Here is a 7,182-nt window from a genome sequence, read left to right on the forward strand (position 1 = left end):
TGAGATTTTTTTTGTCAAGTAATTTAATTGTTAGAAATTACATATTTAAAATGAATAAGTGAAGTATCTTGAGTTCAAACTCCAACCCACGTATAAAATACGATGTCCTTAACAACCGAGATCAATTAACGAGAATTTGTTTTTTTACCAAAGTTCACGGAGGTTTCTTACTCCTTTTATTAGTGACAAATATTTTCAAAATAGGTATAACATGTCTAATTTCATATTTTGTCGAGTTCCATTTATTTATTTATGTTTCACCATTTTGTTTGTATATGGATTTCCATTTAATATATAGTATGCAAATAATTGTTGAATTATTAGCTAGCTAGGGTGCCAATATAATAGGATAGCAATTTTTTCACTTCTAATTTTTGCTTTAAAAATCTTCCATCAATAAAGAAGTTTATAAAATGTCTCTTCACTCAACCTTAATTTACTACTATCTCACTTGATTAGTAGAGCATCTTAATAACCTATACATTCATGGCACTACAACTACGTGGTTTGTCCTAAGACCTCTAATCATCATTAAAATATTGACATTTTGCATATTTACTTTAATATTTTAGGATTATTATTCTTCCACAATATCTAGGACATCTACTCAATGAATTGATGGCATGGTATATGAAAATAGGATAAGTGCTTAGTCTCCAAACCACAACTTGATGTGGACCAAAAAGGATAGCATATAGAGTACAACAACAAAAACGATTCACATGCATGAAATGACTTGAAAAAGAGAGTGAAATTTTGAAAATGCAAACTCTAGCTGGCTTTGAAAACCATTAGGGTTAAGAGCATCTATCTAGCATCTCTTCTTCTAATCCTTGACGGCAAATGAAAGTAATATTAGTCCTCCAATTAATATTGGTCCCAAATGTCAATCATTATTTATTAGTGGGCTGCATGTGTTGGCCAATATTTCACTTTTTTGTAGAAGAATATCTTCTCATTTGATTTTGTGTTACTAACCATTTTTTTTTAAAAATTTTAGATGAATATATTTATGGAAAATGCTAGAGAGTATCCCGGAGCACTAGTTAATGATATAAATATGAAAATTTTATCTCGTAAATTGTACATTCAATGTTTTATGATGTAAAAAGTTATTATCTCTTATAATTAATTTTATCATTTATTTCCTTTTTTTAGTATGTTTAGCTAGTGTTCGGGACACTGTTTAGCATGACCCTATATTTATTACTACTTTTTCACTAGAAATGATAAAGATTTTTTTAGAAGTACTGTTTAGCTAAAATAATTGATTTTTTTTTTTATTTTGGGTAGAAAAATAAAATAATTAGATTCAATTAGAAGAGTTTTTGAATGCTGAAAAAATGGGTCACCAAGCACTTGAATTGATACCAAACTAACGTATATCATATTGGATGCAGATTTCCTGCAGTAGTTTTTCACAAAATTTTCACATAATTTTAAATTTGGACCGTTGATCATAGATCGAACGGTCCAAATCAACGCAGTTAAAAAATCACATGAAACAATCCCTACACAGATTTTTGATCGAATGACTGTAATGCAAAACTACGTGAAAACTGTGTCAAAATAAACTGCAGGATATCTATTTCCTATCATATTAACCTACCTTCTCTTAACACAATATTTAGTGATTAACTTAATCTTTTAACCTACCTCTTAAACAATGACACGTACCATATATACTTTTCTTACGTATCTTCTTTTAAACTTTAATTCCTCTATCTTAATTAATTCCCAAAAAGAATTCTCTACCTCAATTGAGTATATCTTTTTCATCATTTCACATAAAGTTATATTACTTAAATATATATAATACGTAGAGAAAGCTTATTGTGGTTCTCGAGATTTTGAATGTCATGTCGGAATTATAAATTTGATGTCTCATTTTTATAATCATTTTTTTTTAAGAAAGTCATATAATTATAAATATAAATAATTATGAAAAATGTAAAACACTACATCAAAATTGAGAAATTACCACCAAATTAAAACTACAATAAAATTATGACAAAAATAGTTATACATGTATCAATCAATCCAAACATATATCAGTATCATTCAATATAATGTCCCTAAAAAAAGTTTGGTGCCCTAAGGCACTCCTCCTCCCGAAGACCCTCCAAAACTCCCGTCTCTAGATTACTAATTGTTTTGGACCGAGCCAAAACCTATCCACGATGAACCGAATCAAATAAACATATAAAATACACACGATTACTACTCACTGGGACATGTGGGCCGCGGCTAACCACCAGTCTTGCATGATATGGTAATTAATACTACATAAGTATAAATCATTCACAATTATTGCAATAGTAACTTGCATGTGAACGTGCAACCCTAGTTCATTGAACATATCTCTAGTTCTCCACTATTCTTTGTTATGTGCTCTGTTTTAGTTTAGTTCATATACATACATTGCTCATATGTTGAAAACTCTCTCTCAGTGCCTTTATTTAGGACTTAAAAGTGGAGGGTTTTGAAGAAAAACTATCTAGGAAAAAGAAGAGAAAGAAAGGATGACCCTTTACCTTGCATGTTTTTCTTTTTGTAGTACTAAAATCTTTCAATAAGTGTGGCATGATAACGCCGATTCATAAAAAAAGTGTAGACATGATCCTTTGAAAAATGAAGTAATAACTTTAGGTCTTGGATTAAATAATGAATATCAGTGATTATTTTTCTTAATAGAAAATAAATAAAAAACGAAGACTTCAAATGTCAGGAAAATGCCTCAACCTACCGCTCTCTCACTTACAAGTCAAATGCAGACATGTCAATTAAGTTGACACCCCCCATTCAACTTAAAAAAGAAGCTAACTTAACATAATATAAAAGACAAAAGGTTTGTTTGGCAAGGCAAAAAAAACTAGCTAATAGTTTATGTCTTATGTCTTATAAGCTAAAAGACTTGTCTGGTAACAGTCTTTTTAGAAAGAGCTTATGACTTATTTTACCGACTTATAACTTATTTTCCAGAAGCTATTTCAAGTGTAGCTTCTGAGCTTATCATTTTTTCTTCCAATTTTACCCTTATAATTTTTTCTTAAATACATTTTTATCCTTTACTTTTGTATGTGCCCTCTTTACACATTGATGAAGGTCGTCGAAGCAAAGAAGAAGACAAAGTGAAGGCTTCCGTTTGAATTATCGCATCAATTCGTATATGAATATTATACGTTTATCAAAATATATATATATTATACTGTAGTTCATAGCAAGACCTTTTTTGCTTGAGTTTTCGTTATTAAGAAAATGCATAATCTAAAACATGGACTACTATTTTTTTTAATAAAAAATATTGATCACTATGGCTGTTATGTTGTGAAGTTTGATATGCCTGGTTATTTATATTAATCTCTTTTGGTTTCTTTGAAAGAAAAAAAATTGGAGTTCTTCTATTATTTTATTATTTATGAATTTGGCATAAATAAATACTGTAATGAAAGTAAATTTAAAATAAAATTTCAAACAATAAAAAATTAAACTAAATAAAATAATAATATACACAAAATTATATCTATTAAATTAAAAAAAATACTACTGTAAAAAATTTAAATTATTAAACTCTATGTATTTTAAATTTTAATTTTGATATAACTTTTAATTAGGCTTAATTAGTCTTTAAGGGACCAATCCAGACATTTTTTTTCTTTAAGGGACCATTGTGAAACGTAAAATGTCTTTAAAGGACCAATAGACTAATTAAGCCTAACTTTTATTATGAATTAAGAATGTCATTTTATGTAATTTTACATCTATCAGCTAGTTGAACCGCTATATTTTACCAAACACTTCAATTAGCTTATCAGCTATAAACTAGCATCAGCCATAAACTATAAGTCATGAGCTATCAGCTAGCTTATCAGTCATTCGCTATTTTTGCCAAACAGAGCCAAAAAAAATATTATAAAACTTGGGCGGCAGATCAAAACCCCAAGTGAGAGCTAAAATATTGATAATTTTCTAATTGAAAACCTTACTTGTAAAATCTTAAGTGAAAAATGGGATGAAGAAATCATTTAATTACATTTTTAGTCTCTTATTTTTATTTTAGGTTTTAAGTTGGTTCTTTATCTTTTAAAAGATTCAAGTTGGTCCTTTATCTTTTCTGCAGGTTTCAAATTGGTCCCTTCCGTCAAATTTTTTACTATTACCGTTAAATTTGAACACGTGTCATCTTTCCAAGTGTGGTTTCCGTTTGCCACGTGTCCAAATTTAACGATAATAGTGAAATATTAGACGGGAGGGACCAATATGAAACCTGCAGAAAAGATAAGAGACCAACTTAAAACCTAAAATAAAGATAAGAGACCAAAAGTGCAATTAAGCAAAAAAATAATAGTGCAGTGCTCTAATTATGAACACTCATGGGGTGGATAATATGATATTCGTGTCTGCGTCGTTTGACAAATATGATATCAGTGTCTCCCCCATATATGTGTGAGTATCAGCTAAGTGGGTAATCCACAAATTTTAATGTATCTGGGGATGTTTACCGATATTCATGGATGGCATTTTTATTTTATAAAACTAATTATTGAAGAAAAAAAAACAGCTTCTTTTAAAGACATACAAATATTAACACATAATATTCATATATTTTCTTAAATATGCTTTTTATTGAATATGAAAAGGTGCTTCAAAAGAAGAATATATGAAAAGTCATGTCTCAAAAGATTAAAAAATAATATGAAAAGTTTTCTTTATAACAAATACTCCCTCCGGTCCTATATATAAGAAAAAGTTAATTTTTTAGATATTAATTGTGAAATTGATGTATTTAGTCAATAATATAATCTAAATATATTCATATTTTACGATGAATCTAAAAATGAAAATGTTTCTTATATATACCCAAATATATACCATGGTAAACAATTTCAATTATTGTCACAACACCAATAATTTCAGTGAGAAAAGTAAAAGAGATGCCAAAATGTTTGGCGAAACAGCCAAGAGAGTGGCTGCAGAACTATTTTAAAAAATACCACAATACACAACCACACCAAGACAAACAAAATATTTGAACATTAAAAAATTATGTATATTTGAACACATATTGAATGATTAATAGATAAATATGTACTAAAAAATCTTAACTTATGATCATGGTTAATGATATTCAATTGATAATATATTCATTAATTGATATTTTTTTTTGAAGAAGCTAAATTAGTTCATCCAAATTGGCACCAGAGATAATCGAACCTCAAATTTCAAGAGGAACACACTCGCAAGTCTCAAGTCAATACCGATGCACCAACATAAGTGGGTTGATTAATTGATATTTAAACTGTGTTAACCATTTAAACTGTGCTAACATGTAATGTAACACAGAAGCTCATAATATTTTATTGAATTTCCCATATTTTTGGAGTATTTCTTAATTAAACAGGACCCCTTGATGGTGATGGCCAAAGATGCAAAATTTTGGGGATGGATAGATACCTATACTGAATTAGGAACCCCTCTCTTCTAGGACCATTGATTAGACCAAGTCTTGTGTTTCAAATTTGTCATTTGTCTTTCAATATAAACCATAAGACAAATATTATCTTTTCCTTGTTAGTTTTCCCTCCTATTTCTTTACTGTAGTGTTAGTTAATGCTCTTATTTTTTTTATTTTGGAAAAGATAAATGTTCCTATTCAATTCAGATAAATGTTTCTATTCTATTCAGGTATACACCAAGTCTATTTTTAGCAAATATTTAGAGTAGACATTAATATGAGTATGTAAGACAACTAGTTGGTAGCGAAAAAGAAGTTGATATGCATTGGGTTTGAGTTTTAAATATGAAATTTTCCATTTTTTCACACTCAAGGTGTGTGTAAGTCTAACTAGCAAGTCCGATTTAATATAAAAAAAGTAATAACTTATAAATTTTAATAAATTTTTGGACATCTATCTGATAAAAAGATTAAATTGATGTCTAAAGTATTTGAAATACTTTTTTTTTTGTCTTAGATGAAGTGTTTTTTTTAAGAAGCTAAATTAGTCCACCCAAATTGGCACAAGAGAGAATCGAACCTCAGACCTCAAGAGAAGCACACTCCTAGGTCCCAAGCCAATACCAATGCACCAACCCAAGTGGGTTTCTTAGATGAAGTGTTAATTCACTGAAACTAAACTCATATATAATTGTGAGATATCGGGTTCGAACCCGAGTCACGACGTCCAACCTAATAATTTCGACATTTTTGCCAATTGAGCTAGGACTTATGGGACATTTGAAATACTTGTTTAATATCCATTTAACTTGTCCTGAAATGACTTTTCTCAATAGGAAAATTCCAATTCATTGGACCTTTCGAGACAATCAAATAAAAAGCCCCAAGGCCGCCATATTCTAGGGGCTCAAATTATGTGATTGAATAAATCCTTCTCTAGTACGTGATTGTGGGTTAGGGACTTCTTTCCCTTCTTCGAACCCTGATTTATATTTTTCATAGAGAAATCTTTGATCATGAATAGAACGAGTTAATATCCATTTAACTTTAAGAAGTCAATTGTTCTAAAAAAAACTTTAAAAAGTTAATTAATTATATTAACTCTTCCATTTATCATCCTGTGAAATCTGAACTTTTATATTCATTGCAAAATCTTAGAAAGCTATTTTTTTGTTGCATATAATAAAAACAAATGCAGAAAATCTTAATCCTATCCTTGTAAACATGAAGAAGCACCATGTATTGGGACATACTACTATAACTATCGAACAAATCATGCATTTGTGGTGGGGTTAAATTATAAGTGGAATTGGTAGGGTATCAAATGGGCCTTCCTTTGGGCATAGCTTGAGAGCAAAATAGTGTGAGCCCCATTTTGATACCCGAGGCAAATGCACACATACAAAAAGTGGGCCCCAATTGATCCTGAAGGCAAAAAAATCCTTATTAAGGATTGAATTTGGTTCTATATTTAAAAAAGGAAAAAGTGTAAATTGACATAGTAATTTTTTTTTACATTGAAACTAAGGAGATTTAAATTTAAGACCTCATATATACTAACTAAATTCTTCATTAGTTAAAGGAGAGTTACTTCTACTTTAGAATTTTCTTAAATATCATACTCCCTTAGATTTATTGATTAAAATTCAAAATCTTTTTTTACACGATCGAATAGATAAATAAATAAATAACTTTTTTTTTATATGTGAGTGAATAAGTATAAAGGC

This window comes from Trifolium pratense, linkage group LG7 (assembly GCF_020283565.1).
Source record: "Trifolium pratense cultivar HEN17-A07 linkage group LG7, ARS_RC_1.1, whole genome shotgun sequence".
In the NCBI taxonomy this organism is placed as follows: Eukaryota; Viridiplantae; Streptophyta; class Magnoliopsida; order Fabales; family Fabaceae; genus Trifolium; species Trifolium pratense.